The sequence below is a fragment of the Lissotriton helveticus genome, chromosome 4_1 (genome assembly GCF_964261635.1).
Source record: "Lissotriton helveticus chromosome 4_1, aLisHel1.1, whole genome shotgun sequence".
Classification (NCBI taxonomy): Eukaryota; Metazoa; Chordata; class Amphibia; order Caudata; family Salamandridae; genus Lissotriton; species Lissotriton helveticus.
Genome location: NC_136063.1, coordinates 2,086,484,339 through 2,086,506,472, shown reverse-complemented (window position 1 = coordinate 2,086,506,472; position 22,134 = coordinate 2,086,484,339).

Sequence of the window (22,134 nt, the reverse complement as noted above, 5' to 3'; positions counted from 1 at the left end):
CACCAGAGGGAATCATCTTTTGAAATGTGGGATGTGCACAGCTGCACTGAGTTTCTGATAGAAAAATAGCAGCAGGCTAGTGAAGCTACGAGAGAATAGACATGTTTATGAAAACATGAGCATGCTCCTTCGGCTCCAGGAATGGGCCTGCAGTTTGCATCCATTAATATCAAGAGAGTGCAGAACATCTGCAGTAGACCTAAACCTGTTTATTTAATTGTGCTATAACTTAAAGCCAAATATTTCTCAAAATCTAGGGTTTATGACAAGAAATGGGAGTGATCCTAAAACATGGACAAGAAAGTAGGTATAAGTTTAGTACTACACCCTACAGTACAAAATATATATTAGGTGTCATGCACACACCTTTGCAATATGGTGCACAGGTGATTGTATGGCACTAGTCAGCTTGTTAATGCAACAGTATCAGCAGAGCATGGGCCTCATTAATGGGGTTTTGCCGTAGGGCTGGTCATCAAGTCACCTTGCTGCACCATGGTGCAAGGGTGCCTGTATTGTCAGCAAGGGCTAACTTCCTGCATTAAACAATCTTTAGAGTCGTTGCACACTCATGGAAAGAGGAATAAACAAGAAAAAAGAAAGTTATTTCGCCTTGTTAGGCCTCACCATGGAAGACGTAAGGTATTTGCACATCCCCAGGATTACATGGTTTTGTAAATCTTGCGAATCGTCGGAATGCATGTTTGTTGCATGGGAACACCCAAAACAACGCCAATGGAAAGCTTCCCTAGGGCAGAGTAAGGCAACGCATTGATTAGCGCTGCCTTGCCTTACTCCATATCTATAAGACCATTCAAAGCCACGCAAAGTGGTTTTGCGTGGACTCATAGATAGGATTTCAAGGTTTGTGTCACCAGAGTCACAAATAGAGATGCTCCAGTGGTGGAAGTGCATTATCATTTGTAAATCTGCCCAAAGACTTTTTCAATGTAATGACCTGAGAGCCTTCCACTTCATGAGGCAGTCTGCAAAGTCCCAATACCGGAGTGGATTAAGGGGGAATGCCAAATATTTCCCTGGTTCTCTAAACTATGACAACCCCATCCATAGTAGGGAACATAATTTTTCGGTGGTCAAAGTGGATTGAATTCTCCTTTCAAAGCAATAAAGTATGAGGTTCATTCGTAGATTTTCAGCTGAGATAATTTTCATGATTGGCACAAACCTCATGAGAGCTGACCCGAAACTGGCTTTTGGATGGAGGTGCACCTTTAGGAAGCGAAGTGGCTAGCGAGCATACTTAACTCCTTAGGAGCGTTGTAAATTCCTCCCCAGTGCTGCGCTGTCCATTATCCGGTGCTGAACTGGACGTCCAGCGGTCGCACGCAGCACTGGGGAGGTAGTGGCCGTGACGACCGATGGCCGACGGCAGCAATTAAGGGGTTAAATAACTTTGTGAACAAATCAATATACAAACTTTAGTGCCTTGTGCACAAACTTCTTCATTTTTATTCTTTTTTCACTAATCTGATCTCACAAATTACATTAGTCTGACACTCTTGGAGGGCACCCATACTGAAAAATTATGTATATTGAAACACACATTTTCTCAGAGCGTATCCAGGGCCTGATTCACAAAGGTAAACTTATAGTTTTATGTAAGTTTTGGTATTCACAAACTACAACCAACTCCAAGCACAAACAGATAGGCCTTTGCCATCTTTTTATTTATTTTATTTGTGGGGTTCTCTGCCCTGGCTGTGGTGTAAGAAGCTCATCTTCCACAAACATTATGACACTGCAGAAGGTGACAGGCCATACTAATCAGGACATGCATTACTCGTATCAATACTACCTACCTTCATCCAAACCACATATAGGCCGGATATGGATTCTATAATGCAATTGCTGAAGGTAATGGGACATGAACTAGTACCTAATATACACAAACACTCCACTATATCATCTCCTATTATTTAATCTATGTGCTGCTTTTCCTGGTAGCAGATGGCTTCCAGGAGCCAGTTGGCACCCTTCATGCTTTGTATAGTGCACTGTAACAGGAATAGCAGCACTATCCAGTGGTGACTGCCACCAAGTCGCACAGGTGGAGGGGTGGGTTCGAAAGATACATTTTAAAAAATTACTTACCTTGCTCCAGGACCGCTGGCTCTTCTGTTATTGCAGGAGGCACACACAGTTTGATTGGTGTGAGTGCCGTGGTTCAGTGCTCTGACAGGCAGTGGAAGCCTGTGCATGTTCCTCACCAGGCTGTGCATTACAGCCTGGTGGGGAACATGAAAAGTGTACATTACTGTTTGCCAGGCCAAGACTGCAGGCTAAGCAGTCATGACCACTTAAGTGCTCACCACCCTTCCCCTTGCTGGCTGTGACACAGCAATGCCTCACCCCGCCCCTCAAACTGGAAAAATAAAATGATGATTACATAGTGTTATTATCTTTTCCTTTTTCTTTTATCCACTGCTCATAATGCAGTGGGACGACGCTCCTCCACTTTAGCATAGGAGCCGCTGCTGGCCCAATCTCATTTAGTACTGCAATGCATTAGATTTCCCAATACTCCACACATTAAACAATGTGAAAGTGAAATTCTATACATTTCATGGATTGGACTATACCCATGTGGCATCAATAGCAACATGAGCCAACAAACAGATCTTTCACAACAGACTATAAATGCACAAATGTTGTGTGATGATGATTTAAAAATATCACGGCACAGTGCCTGTTTCCTCAGATCAACACACTACTTTTTGATATATAAACATAGCGGACTTCCAAGAATAATGCAGAGATATCATCCAGAGAGGACATGTCTTTGAGGTATGTAAAAAATGAATTAGTAATATTTAAATATGTATAACTAAAACTCGTTGCATTAGTTTGTATGTTGAACTACTAATACTTAAATGATTTTAATTTTGTATGTATACATTTTTACTTTTTATGCTGCTTTATGTTTTGTATAAACATTAAAACATGATGTGCATTAATTGACCAGTTTGAATAATTAAATCAAAATATTATTCAGTCATTTAAGAAACCGCAAAAAAGTATATTTGTTTATAAGAATGTTTTTAAATAAAATAGATCTGGATACCCTTTGAGGGCATGTTTGATGACCGCCTTGCTTTAACCTACTAGAAATGCTGAAGAAGCATACTGCATAGCATACAAATAGACAAGCAATGTCATAGAACATATGTTTGTCTTGTAAAGGCACTTTTGATCCTTTAACATAAGAGTGGTGATGCTTTAACATATTTACCAGAAAAAGTATATCATATATTTATGGCTTGCAGCCTTCAAGGTAGCATTGCCCAAAACGATCAATTTCCACTCTTGTAGATGGAGATGGTGTCCCTCTTGACTCCAATGATGATGAGACAAGCAATTACATCTGTGCAGGCAATGTTTTCTTAATTCTAGTGGAATTGAGATTTCTATTTCTTATTATATAGTAATTCTGAGTAAAATTATTTGATCCATTGAAACTCCCAAATATTTAGTTTTGTTCACTTGATAATATTTATTTTGTATATTAGGTTAAATATTCAAAAATGTCAATCATTTATTGTGTAAACTTTCCATCAAAACTTGCAATAAAATACAGATCACTTGTCTATGGAAGTGAACAAGATTTTTCAAGACTGTTCCAACAAAATCAGAAAGTGAATCATTAAATAATGATAGTTACTTTTATGCTGGTGGCTCAGAGGCAATAGTAAGTTGAGCACTACATGGAGATCTACATCCTCTCTTCATAGTTGAAAGTAATGCTGTGTGACTATATAGCTGTTGCATGAGTAAAGTGATGCAGCATGTCACAACATGCTACTTGTCCCTCATCCATTTGCATAGTACATACTCTTGGCGGGAAAGGTGGTAGACCTTGAACAACGTGTTGGAGATCTCCAAGACATTTCTACTTAAATTCCTTTGTTAGAACAAGAGATTCACAAATTTAAACTCCGTACTGAAGTTGTGGAAAATCTCAAATGTAGGAACAATCTTCGCTTTTATGGCCTGCCGGAAAATATTGAAGGTCCAAAAATGTTATCTTTTTTGAAGAAGTTTCTGCCGGATCTCTTAGATCTTATGTCTTCATCTCCTCTCAATATACAACATGCATATCGTTTGGGTCATCTTCAACTGAACTCAAATAAACCACGTGGTATCATAATGCTTTTTTAGGAGTTTACTGAACTATTGTATGTCTTGAAAGAGGTTAAATCCAAATGTCACTTTACTTGGTCAGGTCATAACATTTTTATTTCACAGGATGTCTCTTATGCAATGAATGCCCATCTGAAGGAATTTTTAGCTCTTTGACCCCAGATGAGACACTTGAACATTCAATATGGCGTTCTCCAGCCTTGCCTTTGCAAAGTCACTCATGAAGGAAGATCATGCTCTTTCTACGATTCCTGCTAAACTGAAAAACTCTTTCTCAATAATATTTCTTCTCATAATATGGAAAACTAAGCTTTCATTTTATCTCAGTTCTACTGGTTAACTAGTTGTTGTTGATCTTATAATTGTATTTTTCCTTCTTCTTAGCATTCTTTCTTTCCCTAAACTATTTGTATTTCTTCACATTTTATTCCTCCTCTTATTTCTTGATATTTGTTATTCCTCCACTTATTAAGAGGCTTTTCATTATCTATTTATTTGTTATGCCGTCCTTACTCTTGTCGTCACCTTGTCCTACTCATCTTTGTTACTTACTTATCTTCAGATCTGGATTCTTTTCCTTGATCAGTTTACTTTCTCTTTCTTTCCATGTTTCTCCTCTTATTCTCCTAATTTTTGCTGTGTATTTTTCTTATACATGTTTTGTATATATGATTGCTTTTCACTTAATTTCTTTAAGTGTTTATCTTTCTTTATTATGTTGCTTGATGCACGTGCCTATTGTTGTTATTTGCTGTCGTACATTTTGTTTTTTGTACTCATCTGATAAGTGTTTTTTTTCTGCTTCCAGCAGTTATCCTGAAAAGTATCATCCCCATGTATATGTTACCCTCCGTTTCCTCCATTATGTGTAAAGTTGTCACGTGGAATGTTCATGGTCTTAGAAATCGTGTCAAAAGACACAACTTTCTCATTTGTCTAACCTGAATTCTCATGTTTCGTTTATTCAAGAATTGCATTGTAATGATATAGAGTCACTTAAATTGAAGAGACAATGGGTGGGTCAAGTTGCTTATTCTCCAGCCTCTAATCGGAAAGGTGGTATTGCTATACTATTTCATAAATCGATACATGAACAAATCGTATCTACGCAATGTGATAGTGATGGACGCTGGGTAATGTCTAAGGTTGTTATACAAAATAAAGAACTTGTCTTATTGAATATTTACAGCCCTGTTAAACCAGACCCTGACTATTGGAATAGTATTAAGATATTACTCTCCTCTATTGATGACCCAAATATTATTGTTGCTGGGGATTTTAACCAATGGTTGGACACATTCTCGGATAGACAATCCAAATGTAGATTTAATCCTGATAAAATGTATAAATCATTTCAATCTGCCATTGCCTCTCGTTCATTATACAATTCTACTGGTTAACTAGTTTTGTTGATCTTATAATTGTATTTTTGCTTCTTCTTAGCATTCTTTCTTTCCCTAAACTATTGTTATTTCTTCAAATATTATTCCTTCTCTTATTTCTTGCTATTTGTTATTCCTCTACTTATTAAGGTGCTTTTTATTACCTATTCATTTGTTCTGCCGTCCTTACTCTCATCGTCACCTTGTCCCTCTCATCTTTGTTACTTACTTTTGTTCAGATCAGGATTATTTTCCTTGATCAGTTTACTTTCTCTTTCTTTCTATGTTTCTCCTCTTCTTCGCTTCTTTTTTTCTCTTCTCGTCTTGTTTACGAACTATTATTTTTCGCAGTGTATTTTTCTTATAAATTTTTCATATATATGAGTGTTTTTCACTTTATTTTTTAAAGTGTTTATCTTTCTTTAATATGTTGCTTGATGCACGTGCCTACTGTTGTTATTTGCTGTTGTACATTTTGTTTTTTATACTTATCTAATTAGTGGTGTTTTTCTGCTTCCAGCAGTTATCCTGAAGAGTATTATCTCCATTCATGTGTTACCCTCCCTTCCCTCCATTATGTGTAATGTTGTCACGTGGAATGTTCATGGTCTTGGAAATCCCGTCAAAAGACAAAAGGTACTTTCTCATTTGTCTAAACTGAATTCTCATGTTTCGTTTAATCAAGAAACGCATTATAATGATATAGAGTCACTTAAATTGAATGGGTGGGCCAACTTGTTTATTCTCCAGCCTCTAATCGGAAAGGTGGTGTTGCTATAATGTTTCATAAATTGATACATGTACAAATTGTATCTACGCAATGTGATAGTGATGGACGCTAGGTAATGGCTAAGGTTGTTATACAAAATAAAGAACGTGTCTTATTGAATATTTACGGCCCTGTTAAACCAGACCCCGATTTTTGGAATAGTATTATCGTACTCGTTCTAGAATTGATTATATTTTGGTTACTAAACCCTTACTCCCATCTAGTCAATCCCCTGAGAGTGGATCTATTTTTATTTCTGATCATGCCCCCGTTTTCTCTGCTCTTCATCTTTCCCTGAGTTCTCCTAAATTTGGTCATTGGAAACATAATAATTTTTTGTTATCAGACACTACTTTTGTAAGTGAAGCTACTACTTTTAGTATTAACAACCCTCTGGCGACCTCCATTACTAATATTTGGGATGCCTTTAAGTACTCCTTCCGTGCCTTTACTATTTCATAGCATGAAACAACAAGGGTTTGGCTATAGCGCAGTAAGGCCGCGCCATACAAGATTCTCAACAAAACAAAATGCCAGTACTGCTCACTGCTTTACCAAATGTTGATGCATAATGATTGAAACAATTATAGCATTACCACACAACTAGTTGTGACTGTATTCATCTTTTTTATTTTACCAAGATTTTCAATTCTTTCAAAACACTTTTATTTCAGAATTCTTACAGGGATTTACGTGAAGGAGAGGAAATATATAAAATCTGTGGTTTATTTAGGTGAATAGATAAGGGTGTATTTTTAGACACCTGAAGAAAAAATAAATAAAAATTTAGATTGAAAAGTATTGGAACTACAATCACACATCACATTTATCATCTATCATCAAATCAACGCAAACATCCTATGCATTCATTCACAATCAAAAGAAGTGTGTTTATAGAAAAATAAAAGAAGAAAAAAAGAAAAAGAAGAAGTGTGAATAGCCTCGCCAGGGTTCAAAGAACCCTTTCTTAATCAATGTGGTGAGGTGCTATTTTGATTATTAAATCAATATATCTAACAATTAAATATCAGGCCATCAAAACTTTTTACAATCTTGATATTTTACAATGATATTATCCCAAGATTAGCCTGAAAAACAGAAAGAGAGATGGTCGACGCGTTTCGAAGCCCCTAAGTCATGGGGATTCTCGTCAGGACCTTGGGGGATCAGTCCTGCAAAAGAGTGAAACAACAGTTCTTACTACACTATCCCATAGGAGAAACCTTCAACTTATCATCGGACCAACGTACTCAGCTGAATTACCTTGTCTTCTACACAATCCTGTGTTACTTCTAGTTTCATTGCACTGTGACACGTCTCACAGGTACCAGGTGCAGTTCCATGCTAAATCCACAAGGCACTATCAATTGTACGAGGTTGCCGTCGTCGTCTACGGGACAAAGGCAAACTGCTGTGTGATCCTTTGAGATATATACAATGTGAGACAACCCAATGTGAAAAAACTTAAAGCAACAGCATATGGCTCACTAATTCACATATAGTTACCTTCCCAAAGGAGGGGGCCTTCCTGAGATGGGATTGATGCTCACTCGACCAATATTTGTTTCTTAATTCCTGTGTGAGATATAAACAAATGTAGTTGTTGTCGATTTTGAGGGAAGAAAACCTCGGGCATTTATTTCGCCATAGTTATCCCCTAAGCGCAATAGAACTCCGTTCTTGTCTTATCTCAGTGAGGGCCCTATGTCGAGATGTTTTAATAAACAAAGATGGGGCTGAACCTTCGCGCTGTTAAAGGGTGGTCCACTTGGAACGCCACTTTAATCTAATATTGCATCTAGCCGCGGCAGTTAAAGTTTGTACGGCTCAAAGTGTCACACCATAAGATCCTCGTAGATGGTGGTGATCTTTTTAGTAGAAATACCTTGTTCGATGGAATGTCTCTCCTATCAACCGGCACAGCGTGTGTTCATACGCTGCTGCACTCTCGGTCTGTTCCTCGTCTAGCGCCTGGCACTATGGGGGATGTAGTTTCATCTATAGGAAGTACGATCAATTTTCCAGAAAAACTTACGTTTTCGTTCATTTAAGACATTTTTCAAAGGAGGTACACTAATGATATTATGTATCAGATCATCGTTCATTCACCAATCAGAAGATAGATGTTTTTCATCGAATAGGAGCCTAGGAGTTGGAGTTAGAATATATTATTGGATGTCCTGCCAGACTTCGCAAGCCATATGTGTGATGGTGCATTAAAGCTGATGTATTATGGTCCATGAAGTTCAAATGTTCATGTCCTTATGTTTGTCCTTTGAGTCATCCAGCTTAATGTGAAAGGATACATTTAGAGATGGTATAATTCTGACATCTCGTTGAGTCCTGTGACTGCAGAGTTGTATTTTAGAATTAGAGTTACTTCTCGTGAAGACAGTTTTCCGTCTAGGTCACCCCCTCTTGGGTCGGGTTCTACCTTGCAGATTACAGTCCATTTCAGATCCTTTTCCGAGTGCGAGTGTTCCGTCCAGTGTTGTACGAGTGGTGCAGTGAGAATATTCTTTTTAATTCGCGACTTATGCTGGATTATTTGCAGGTCTCCCTCCATTGTCAGTGGACAACATACACATGTTCCACATTGATGGAACTATTTCATGCTCAGCAAAAAAGAAGAAAAATGCTAAGGCCAAGTATACAACTTTACTACAACAACTCAAACTGTTGGAACATAATTACTTTACTTCTAGATCTTCCTCTGTTCTCCATGAATTAATTAGGGGCAAATCTGCTCTTAACAAGCTTGCAACAATTGATGCATGTAATGTCCTTCTTAAAATTAAGTAAAAGTATCACAGGGGTCAAAATAGGGCTGGCAAGATGCTGTCTAAGTCCTTAAAAACTAAATCTGAACGTAAAAATATTGGTCCTATTCCAAATGAATCTACTAATAATTTAGCGTCCTCTGACGAAGATATTGCTAATGCATTCCATGATTATTATCAATCATTATGTTCTGATGATAAAATCCCTCCAATCAATCTTTTCTGTCATATAGAGGCACACGCCAAGGTTGCCCCCATTCGCCCTTGTTAGTTGTTTTATGTATTGAACTTTTCCTTGAGCGTATTCGAGTTAATTCACGTTGTTCTGTTTTTTCACATAATTCTATAGAAACTAAATTGTCAGCATACGCTGATGATATATTTAAATATATGTCTCATCCTGATACCTCCCTCCCTCCCTTTTTGGATGAGGTTGAGTTGTATTCCAGTATCTCTAGATATAAGTTGAACTTTTCTAAGACAGAAGTCTTACCCTTGAATTATCTCTGCTATCAATATATGTTTAATAGTAATACATTTACCAGGTGTCCTACAAAAATTAAACATCTTGGTATTTATCTTGTGTACACTGCATCGCCAACTTGCCGATGCAGCGCGAGCAAGGTAAATTGTTTTATTTATTTAATACTTACCTTACTACTGCCCCTTGTATGCTGGACTCCACTACTCCCCCCACCCTGCACCTCTCCAGCCCCGCCTCAACACCTGCAGCACTCCCTCGGCTTCCTGCCACTGGATGTGGGTATCTATTGCAGTCCCAAACCTCTGGAGAAGCACCCTACTCATACAGCCTAGTGTATGGAGCTGGAGTTCAAAGAACACTATGGCTTGGACACTCTAAGTGAGACACTGTGTTGAAAGCCACAATTTCATCGCATCATTTCAAAAATATAAACACATATTAAACGCAGTGAAAACATCAAACATCAACATTTTCACATGACATATGTGTATGCGGGTGGGCTTTAGTGTCCCACGTACAGAGTTCACATAACCAAATCGCTGTACTCCTCAGAAAGCATGCACGTTGTATTTGCATGTTAATGCATAGGTAATGTGTGACGAAACTGAACTTATTAAATATTATCAATGCATACCAGATCTAGACACTATTGACCCCAGCGCTGAACCCTAATGTAGGAAATTGAGCTATTAATTGTGCAGAATGTGAGGCCTGCACAAGTAATAGGGCCACAATTATCTGCTTACTGGAAACCAAGCACCCCATTGTAGCACTTCTCAGGTTAGCGAAGCAGAGTAGAAGCAAAGCAGTGCAAGGCCTACTTCTAAGAAGGTAGCGTTAGGTAGCAATTGCTGTTCTCTGGCATACCACAATAAGATTCGGTAAATAATTAGCCAGTCGGTACTTTTTTTTTTTTACATTTATTACACACACACTACTAAATACTATGGCCATCCTCATGGTAAAAGGGACCGCCCGCCATATGTGCAGGGGTTTCGTGAGTGACATTAGGATGCGCCTGCCACACTGGCGGGCGCATCCTGCATTTTTAACATTGCGTCGGGGGTGCTTTTAGCACCGCCCGCCGCAATGCCAAACATGCATGTCGTGCATATGCATGCACAACGTGGCAGGCACCCCGCCGGTGCCTGCCATGTTGTGCATACACATGAAGGTACCCCCCATGTGTCCCCCCAACCCCCAACATCCTGGGGGCCCGGAACAGGCCCCCAAACTCAAAAAACGGGTGCCTGAGTGCTTTGCCATAGTCCAGCCCTCTGGTGATAAGGGTCTGCATCACCATTCTCCTGGTGCTGCTGGGGAGCCACTGGACTTTGCGGAGCATGTGGAGCGTGTAAAAGCAGACTGAGGAGACAGTGTTGACCTGATGTTTCATCGAGAGTTCGCTGTCCAGGAAGATAACAAGGTTGTCGGTGTGGTTCTCTGGAGTGGGGGTTGGTACAAATTCCAATGGCCACCAGGAGTCATTCCAGAGGGCGGTGTGTCTGTCGATGATCAACATGTCCATGTTGTCCATGTTGAGCTTCAGGCAGTTATTCTTCAAACAGGTTGAGACGTTCTTCATAAAGTGGTGGAAGTTAGTTTTCATCGAGGTGGTGTCCGCTGAGAGCCAGAGAATGTGGTGGGTATCGCCGGCGTAGGAGATGATGTTGATGTTGTGCGATCTGACGATGTCTGTGAGTACATCCATCTGACCACCTCGTCTGTAATTCCGATCTGGCATAGTTGATCAATGAGTGTGTGGTGGGAGATGCTGTTGAAGGATGCGAAGAGGTTGAGCAGGATCAGGGCAGCTGATTCTCCTCTGTCGAGTATGGTGCAAATGTCGTCTGTTGCAGTGATCAAGGCTGCCTCTGTGCTCTGGTTGGCTTAAAACCTGATTGGGAAGGGTCCAGCATTTGTTTCTCTCCAAGTGTTTGGTGAGTTGGAGGTTGATGGCTTCCTCCCGGACTTTGGAGGGATGGGAGCAGTGAGATAGTTCAGTAATTCTAGAGCTCACTGGGGTCTGCAGACGGATGTCACCTCTGTGTGTTTCTAGGCATTGGGAAAGATGGCTGTGGTGATGGAGGCATTGAGGATGGTGGTGAGCTGGTGGCTGAACTTGTCGCTTCCGTGGTTGAAAAGTCGGTTGGGCCATGAGTCGGTGGATGCTCCAGAGTTGCTGAAGTGCATTAGAGTAGTTATGGTCGGCATGCTGAGTTGTACCTATGCAGTCAGCAGTTGGTGGTTGGTGGGATGCTGAGGAGGTCAGTGGGTTGGGGATCAAAGTTTCTGTAGATGGTAGCTATCTTCTTGTGGAAATGGTCAGTGAGGGCGTAGCGATTCCCTGTGTAGATGGGATTGCGTTTCCTGTGACTGACAGGCAGGTGAACTCTCGGACAATGGTGAAGAGTCCCATGGTTTGATTGGCGCTGGTCTTGATAAGGTGAGTCAGGATCTCCATTCCTGCAGCTTTGAACTGGCAGTGGTAGTCGTTGAGGGCCAACTTGAAGGTTGCTCTGTCAGTGTGGTTCTTGCTGGTGTGCCATCTTCTTTCCTGTTGTATGCATCTGCACTTTGATGTGCTGAGTTCCAGGGTTTACCAGCTGACTTGTTTGGTTGGTCTGAGCATTTTAGTTAGTTTGGTGGGAGGAACGTAGTCAACAGGGCTGGTGATCCAGGTGTTGAAGTTCTCTACTGCCTGGTCCACGTTGGTGGTAACGTTGGGCTGTAAGAAGCTGAGGGTGTCAGGCCATTGGTGCTGTGTGGCGTTTCTCCAGCTGCAGAAGGGGGAGCTGTGGCATTTGGGGGTGGTGCTTGGAGGTCCAGCATGGGTGAAATCTACAATGGAGAGGTCTGACAAGGTGAGTTCCTAGGTGTGGCTGTATCTGATTCTGTTGCTGGTCCAACATGTCTCCTGCATTGTGTGCAGGATCTGTGAGCAGCCGTTTAAAGGCCAATTTTGTCCAATCTTTCAAGGAGGTTGGTGGAGTTGGTGTCAGTTGGGTTGTCCAGGTGGAAATGGAGGTCTCCCAGGAAGATGTAGTGTTTAGTTTCAATGGTGAGTGGGGCGATGAATTCAGCAATGGCGTTGCTGAGGCTGGTTCGGAGTCCTGGTGGTCTGTATACAAGGGTGCTTTTGAAGGTGGTTTGTCGTAGGTGTGGAGCTGCTAAAGTTCATGTGATCCATGATTGGTGTTGTTTCATCATTCGTAATGGTGAATGATTCATTGTGAAAGATGACAATGCCATCTCTGTGTCTGTTTCATCTTGAAGCAGATGGGTATTTCCAAGGTGATGTTTGGGGCTGATGTGGGGGTGAACCATGTCTCTGGAATGAAGGTCAAGTCAGGACAAGGGTGGATATTGTGTCTCAGACTTCAGTGGTGTGTTTGCACAGCGATCTGGCATTGAAGGGGGGAGGCAGCTGATTTGTTCCGAGGTGGTCTTGGCTGATGGGGTTGGCGTGGCTCTGGTTGCTGCAATAGTGGTCAGTACTGGTGCTAGTGTGGAGGTGATTTGACAGTGGATGCAGGCGAACAGTCCCTGTGTGGGGAAAGGTGATGGGATGCTCAGTTGTTGTTGCGTCCATGGTCCAGGAGGACCAGGAGGTCTGCAGTAGAGTATATGTGGGAATGCAGAAGGCCAGTGTTTTTGGCCCTGGGTGTGGCCCAGGCATCAAAGGACACACATGGGCTTGACATTGGTTTGCCTTCACAAGTAGTCCTGAGAGGTGGGAGGATGACTAGCGGGAGGGAAACTGTGGGAGCAGGTGCTGGGCAAAATACAGGTCACAATACAAAGAGAGTCTGTAGAGGAGCCCCATGCACACCCTCTCCCTGGGTAATTTCATAAAAAGCACTGCATCATCCCACTTGGGATTTGGCCCTCCTCAGATGAATTTGAAGGAATCATGGTGGAGTCCAACATGCTCCATCCATCTGAAAAAGGCCTAAGCCCAGAGCCCCACTGGGCCAGTCTCTTCGAGTTTGGGCTCATTTTCCTCCTGTCAACAAGCTCTAGTCACCTGCCACTATTTTAAGAGGCCTCCTGGCCTCCGAAAGGGCACCATTTGCAGGGAGGTATTTTCACTGGCTTCCTACAGCAGCCCTTTCCTCTGTTTTGCTCTTGTTCTTATCCCAACTGGTCCTCATGTCCTGTAAGATGGCCACCCCAACTATCCCTAAAGAGGCCAATTTAATCTCTGGCACCAACTGCAGACTGAGTCCTTAGTCTATCTGGGCATCAGGTGGCTTGTCATTCCAGCGGCCCATGGTGTTGTCGCCATCCAGGTCCAGAACTTGATCACTGTTTCTCCCTTGTGCAGGGGTTTCTAAGTGTGGGAGGAAAGTTCTAGATGCCAGATGCCTATGGTCTACTCTAGGACATCAAAATATCCCTCCACCCCATCCCAACTTTCCTGCATAACATTGTGGGAAATCCTATATGGATCTGTTACATCGTCTATGAGCAGATCTCCTCTGAGGCCTCAGCTCCACCCCTAGCAGACACCATTACTTTCCCACAAAAACTTCAAAGAGTAGCCTCTCGTGTTGGCTTCAGATGTCCAATCTTTCATCTTTGTTCAGTGGGTTTGGGCTCTCCCAACCCACATGCAGTGTGAAAGCTAATTACCAGATGCAAATTTTCCTTAACACCCTTTCCCTCTCAGGAACTGAAATGCATCTTTGATGTGGGGAGGCCTTTCTTTACTCCGCTGTTGCTGTAGTACAGAGTACACAGCTTGGTCCAGCAGTGAGACTGACAGCCTGGAATCTGATTCTGAGCTGAGCCAGAGACATTTTTAATTTTTGAATGACTCATAAGATGTACACATGGGTTCTTGAGACCTGCCCAGTCTAACTCAGTGAGCATATTTCACTCGAGTTTGACACCTCACTGCACTCTGTGGGCCAAGGTGGAGTGAAAACGCACTTTAAGGCAGATTTCATGAATGAATATAATACAGTGACAATACATAAAAACCAATAAGCCCTTCTGACCTATCAATGAATGCCCACTAATATTTTAAGACCTACCCCAGGTAAACATTTATACTTGCAGAACCCCTTTGTGCCATGCTACCTGTGCACAATTACCAGCTGTTCACAAATGTAGTCTCACATGTGCACCCCACAAACATATATTAATGTGTAACCCACCTAGCACCCCTTACCCTAGCTGTGTCACAGTGACCTTATCATAAAAAATGGACACTGGAGGTAAACAAATGCAGTCCGATTACCATATAGTTATAGCGAGTGAGGCTCAAGTAGTAAGGATCACCCACAATGAGGTTCTAAAAACTGAATGTTCAAAAAGCAAAACCTCTGGGTGAGTTAAATGGTCCAGAACTATTATTGTGTAACATAAGCTTGTTCCTGCAACTAAAACAGGTCTTTTAATGGTGGTGCAGGAACCAAAGCAGCTCTCATATCATTCATAGCAACATCATCAGTTTAGACAGTGCATTATTCTTAACAGCTGAATTGGCTAGACAATTACCCTTGAACCATTAATGTGCCGATATGCAGGACACTTTACCACAAAATACTATAAACCATTCAAACAATCAGCAAACAAATGGTTAACCAATTAGACGTACACTAACATTTTGGTTTTGATTTGTGCTCATACTTTTAGCCAATTCACCAGGCCCAGATTTTCACCCTTATTCCTTTGGACAAACTTCTCCTTTACTTTTGCCACCTAGGCTCTTCCTATGGCTCTCGGTCCAGTGCTCTTCTGCTGTCTTTTAATTGAGGCAGTTCCTGATGCTATGTGCAACATCTGTTAAATATAAACTGCAACACATCAGGATGCCAAAAGTCTAACTTGTGTCTAATGCAAAATAGCAAGCAGCACAGTAAACTAATTAAAAGACAGTTGTCATTTCAACTGAACAGAGCTCTCACTAGAAAAGGGTCAGTAGGATCATACTGCTAAAATACATAACATTTAGCAGTATTTACCTAGGTTTTCATTCAAAACAGGTCTATGATACTTAAAAATGTGACAGAATAATAACTGTGACTGCTTTTGCAGGAGTACCTTTAACTACTTCGATGTCCATAGAATGTCAGAAAAGATATAGAAGTGAGGCTTGTTGACTAGGCCGGAACTATCTATAAAATTTATTTGGCTTTACATCCCTCTGGCCCTGGGGCTTTCTTCATTTTTTTGTTTATTAAGTACTGCTGTTGTTTGGTCAGTAGTAATAGGAGCATTACCTTTAGTTTTGTCCCCTTTAGAGATAGAGGGAAGATAAGGGCTGTCTAGAAATGTGGACCATGTTTGGGGGCCCACAAGGTTTTTGTCATCGTATAGCTTTGAGTTGAAAACTTCACATTTCTCAACTATCCTATTCAATTTTAAATGTGTGATACCGTTCTCATAGCTGATTGCAGGGATACAACTATTTATTCTGTTTACATTTTAAGTAAGGACCCAACATTTTACGAGCTTTTTAACCTTCACAATAATCTATTACTATTTTGTTTATGGATCCATGTGACTACTCCTGCACTTAACATTTTGTTGAATTCGTATTTCTTGTTATTCAGGACATTTAAGATGTTTGAGTCTTTGGATTGCATATGTTGATATTCTACCAATGTAATTTATTTTTCCAAGGAGAGTATGGATTTATTTGCTCTTTTGTGAGCTTATGTAAACTGAGGATCCATTTAAGTAGATCTCAAGGCCTCCCATCGGGTTAGAGGAGAGGTGTCTTCAGTCAAATTTTCTCATAAAATATTATCAATATAACCTTGTAATTTGCTTACGTGGGTTTGGTCATGTAAATTTCATCATTAAGGGCCACATGCATCAAGCATAGCTTTTGCAATTCGGAAATAGCGATTTTGAAGTAATCGCTATTTAGGAATCACAAAATGGGAAGCATCAAAAAAATCGCAATCATTTAGTGATTCGGTGTAAATCATAATAGCAAATAGCGATTCCGCTATTACCGAATCTCCTTTGCGAATGCGCTATTACTGAATCACAAATAGCGAATTACCGATTTTGCTGCATTTGGATGACATCACAAACAGGAAGTGAGTCTGGGATTGCTCACACCTGTTCACAGGGAGAGTCAGAGGAGGAGGCAGACTGGTGGAGCTGAGCAGAAACAAGCTGTCTTGGGAGCAGAAACTGTGGGAAATAACAGCATGATATCTGAAACAAAGTAAAAGAAAGATCAAAGGCGCAAAAGAAAGCTTAAATTCAGTGAAAAAGAACTGGAATTACTCCTTAAGGAAGTGGTGCTGATACACGATAAGCTTTTTGGCAAGCTGTCACTGCAGGTTGCAGAGTCAGTAAAAAGGAAAATTTGGCTGGGAATCCAATCTAAGGTCAATGCAGTGGGTGTGACACAGCACTCAATACCCAACCTGCGCAGTGGAGCAAAAGAAAGGGTGCTGCAAGACTTGTCAACGCCCAAAAAACTGGAGGGGGACCATCTGCGGAATGTGCCAACACACCCTTGGAGGACATGGTCGAATCTACACTGCAGCCAGAAGCAGTTGTCGGCATTACCCAGATAGACACCTCAGAATCAATACGCTGGCTGGTACCTCACAAGTTAAGACCAATGCAAATGAACTAGTATTGTTCAATCTAACTAAAATAGCACACAATGTAGATGATGCGTAGTGTAGCAAATCTGAGTCCGGCCCACATTTTCCTTGCGACACCCATATGCATTAAGGTAGCAGTCTACAGAAAATTATAAGGGAAAGGCAAAGAGGGATCAAAACATCTTCAGTGTATCAGAATACAGCAATGAAGTTACTAAAGTAGACTTTGTTTGTTACAAAGAATCTTTATTAGTCAATGGCATGCGCTTTGTCACATACATGTACACAAAAATGTTCAGAACTTGCACTGTTTAAAATCACAGATGCAGTTGTGCAGGAGAGGGACGTGGGTGATGTCCCTGACACACAGGAACCTGATGCACAGTCTGAATAGGATACAGCAGTGCCAGCATCATCTTCCATACCTGCACCCACTCAGCGCAGGAGAATAGTCCCACCACTGCCAGAGTTGGACAGTGAGAAGAGCCAAACTGACACTCCAACACAACAGGCTGGCCATACACCTACAACAACACCAACAGAGGTCCCAATGTGGCGCAGGGTCGTACAGTTCCACAGACAAAGGGCCAGGGCACTCATGACAGCTGCAGGAGACAATGGAGCTGCTGCCTGGAGCGGGCTGGAGGGTAAGATGCTCAAGGTCAAGCATCTGCAATGTAAAAACATGTGATTAATGCAGGGCCAACTAGCAACAATGGCAAACAACATAGGCGACATCTGTGACTGCCTAAAAGAGCTCACCACTGCTGTTGTGGAAGGACAAAGGGCTAGCAATGAGAACTTTGCAAATGTCATGAAAGCAATGCATGACCTGTGCAGGGTCATGCAGATAACCATGCATTCCATCGTAGGAGGCATCACAATTTGATGGTGCACCTAGATGGTTACACCAAGGCCACCAATAGACTGAGCACTACCACAGCTCAGCTGTCCCTTCGTGCTGTCGGGATGCAAGTAGAGATGAGCCATTGCTGTGGGGATGTGGCCAGGGGCCTTATCCAGGTAACCAATGTGATGGAACAACAACATTCTGGGAGGGGGGAAAGTGAGGAGGCCTCCAACCTTAGTAGCCTACTGGCGCCAATTACTAATCCCAGGAAGCACAGTACTCGGAGCAACACTGGCACAGAAGGCTCCACAAGGGATGTAGCAGTGCCAACCGAGAGGCCCCCGGGAGTGCATGGCCGCAAAATGTGAATATCTGGACACTTACAAATCTGGTGAGTTAACCAGCAGCATGAAAATTGTATGTACTGAAAGTTAAGTGCCATTGCAATGTCATGTTATTTCTTTATTTTGTTAAAAATACTTTTCTGCAACTGGTATGTGTGCATTAACACTATCACATTTTGTAACAATAAACAGTTGAGCATTGTTAGACCTGTCTGGCCCTTTGCGTAGTCCCTCCTATTATTTATTTATTTTGTCCCCTTCTTGCCCCTCATGCCTTTATTTATTTTTGTGTCCACTAGATTTTTCAAGGTGTTGGCCTAGGGGATAGGTGCCCTTTTTCCTTCATAATTCTTCACCTCAGTCCTAGGTGCCTTTCCTGACAGGAATTCACTGAAAGTCACAAAATGGTGGCTACCAATTGTCCCAACTGCCATATCCTAGCATGCCCCATAGGTTAACATTAGGCCTTCCAGAACTTTCTGGACCCTACTGGACCCTGTGTGGACAGGCTATATAAGGGCAGAGGTCAGGAAGCCATTTTGTGCAGTCCAGTTAAGTAGAGGAGAGAGGCAGTGGGTGTGAGGAGGTGGACGCGCTAGAAGGAGTTAGTTTGTCTGTGGGATTGACAACACCTTTCAGAAGACGTTCCCCCTCTTGCTCCTGACCAAACCCTCCCATCGGTCTGCCTTTATTTGTGGTAACCGGTGCAACTGCGGCACTTGGCCCCCCCTTTTTAGTCTTTGTCCCTCATCCTCATTCTACCAACTTCAGTCTGGGAACTGGCTCCCAACCTTCCTTTTTGAGGTCCCAGCCTACCGGGACTCAGAAGAGACGACCCAGGCGAGTTCTGTCTTCCCACGCCGCCGGAGTGTCACTGAGCCGGAAGCACTAGTGGGCGTTGACGTGACGGGACTGTAGGACCGAGGGAAGTGGCGCTGCTCATTGCGCAAGCCCAGCGGTGCATCTGGAGGTGAGGCGGGCGGGGAAGCGGCGAAGCACTGATCCCCCGCGCAAGGTCGGAAGTGATGTGTTGAACTCCACACGAGGGAGGCGGCGCCAGCCGAAACACTGCTCTCCCGCGCCTGCGATGCCGTGGCTTGGCTCGGGAGAGGGCCGTAGGATTCCTGCGAGTGATCGCGACTCCAGGCTCCCCAGCGATTCCATCTCCTGGTGAGGGCGGGGGCGAAGGAACAGCTCCCGACCCAGGGGAAACGAAGCTCTAGCCCTGCAGCCTGCAGGGAAACAAGTACGGTGCGGTGAAAGGGGGGAAGTGGAACAGGAGCCGGGGAAACCGCAAAGGCCCTGGGGAGGAGTTCCGTCACAGCCATCACCTCAGAAGTAACTGTTGGAGGTTCCCTGTTCCGATATAGCCATCGGATTACTCTACTATTGACTCTGACAGGGGAAAGGAGGTCTATTCAGCCATCAAACGGAAATAGAAGCTTAGAGGGATAAACGCAGCAGTGATTTGCCTCAGTGTGGGGAAGTGTCAGAAGACATTGAGGTTGCTGAGAACTGTGGGTGGAGGAGATGAGTACGTGTATACACTCTGAGTTTACCTGCAAATAAGTGATAACAGAGCTGTTATGAAGCAAGGGTGAGCTGGAAGACTTCCAGAGTTTTGTGAACCTGTCACTCCTAAAGCTCAGTCTGAACTAGTTGTATTCTTCAAGAGTAATCATTCTGGTGGAGTAACCAGGAGTCCCCAGCTTGGGATATAAAATCCATCACTGTAAATGGGCTATTAGAGCCGGTAAAAGAAGTATTAAACAGGAATAATTTTCTGCTGGGAGTGGAAATTTTGCTGATGGAGAACTTTGAATGTTACTGAGTATGTAGAAAAAGTTGATAAAACTGCTCAGTGTATCTGATTGTAAACTATTGAGAAAAAGAAACCTACAGTCATACTATTTTTATAAACAAGCTCGTATTTTTACACAAAGATTGGTGTAGCGTCATTTTTGAGTGGAATTACCTGATGTTACAGCTGGGTGGTTTGCAACCTTCACACATGTGCCTCTGTTGATATTGCCTTACCCTAGGCCAGGCTACCCTAAGTGACCTGACAACATTAGGTTCCAACATATTGGTGTCTAGCGGTGGAATCTTGACTGTGGTTGCGACTACTCTGCAGTAACTAAGTGTAATCCACTGACCTACACCTGGAGTTTTCTCCTGACGGCCTTCCTAATTTTTACTTTTGCTTTTCCAAATTCATTCCTGGTGGTGGGGTGGAGGTAGCTTCAGGTTGCCCTTGCAACTCTATTCTTTTTGTGTGTTTAGCCTTGTGTTGCCTTTTGCAAAATGGAATTTGCACTGGAAAAACTGGACACTTATTCATTGGCCCAGCTAAAAGATTTCTGTCAACAAATGGGAGTGTTCTTTAAGCGTGGTGCCAAGAAGGGGGAACTCCAGACCAGTTTGAGGGCTTGGGTGGAAGCGCGCAGTGAAGAGAAGGAGGAGGATGGGGAGACAGACCGGGGCACGGTCATAGGGGTAGAGGGATTGTTCCATCCAGAGGTGGGAAACCTACTCCCCGAACCAATGACCTCTTCTAGGAGGGGCAGTAGTGTCTCCGGGGGAAGCTTGACCGAAGCGGAGCTCACAGACAGGAGGGAAAAAAGGAAGCTGAAGTGGGAGTTAGCCAGATTAGAACAGGAGAAGGAAGAGCGGAGAATGGCTCATGAATTCAAACTAAAAGAGTTAGAACTCCAGGCCCTGCAACGGGGACCCTTTCCAACTCCAAATGGTGGCAGCGAAACCAAAGAACCAACCAGGGAGTCCAGACCCTACCTGCCTAAGGATATAATTGCCAGCTATAGTCAGGGGGATGATATAGCCAAATGGCTGGCTGCCTATGAGGTCTCCTTAAGAGTCCATGGGATCCAGGAAAAACACTGGGGGGGTGGGTTGTATAAGTATATGCCTCCCACTGGTCGAGACACCTTGTTAGCTTTAGAGCCAGAGGAGCAGACTAACTACCCCCCCATGAAGCTAGCATTGATCAGGAAGTTTGGGCAAACCCCAGAAAAGTATCGCCAGAAGTTCAGGGGGAGCCACAAGTTAAGCACCCAGAACTGGGTGGACTTTCTAGATTATGCAAGGAAGGCATTGGAGGGCTGGGTACAGGGCAGTGAGGTGAAGGATTATGAGGGGTTGTATGATCTTTTTTTGAAAGAGCATCTACTCGAGAAATGTTTTCCCGAGCTGCGCCAACACCTGGTGGACAGCAAGCTGACTAACCCCCGGAAGCTTGCAGAGGAGGCGGACATCTGGGCAAGTACCCGGGTGTCCTCAAAGGGGACTGGAGGGGATTCCCAAAAGGCCGGACAGGGCGCCCGTCAGAAGAAGGAGGGGGGAGATAAAAAGCGGGAGTTCTCTAAAGGTCCCCAAAACAGTTTCCAGGGAAAGGGAGCAGGTTTCACCCCTAAGGCTAACCCGCCCAGAAACCCTCATCCTGGCCAAAGCCAGCAGCCAAGGGTTGTCCACTGCTTCGAGTGTGGTGGTGTTGGACATTATAAGGGAGATGTCAGATGCCCAAAGAGACCACCCCCTCCCACCGGAGGAAAAGCCCCGGGAGTAGCTAGTGTAGCGCTTGGGGAGGAGTTGCCCTTAGGTAAGGTGGGTGAGTGGGCGGGTGTCACCTTAGTGTCCCTGGGAGAACGGGAGATGGTTCCTAAGATTCAGGTGCCCCCAAACACTGTTAAGTATGGGCAATGGATCACCATCAATGGCCAGAGAGGGGAGGCTCTGAGAGATACAGGAGCCAGTATGACTATGGTGAGAA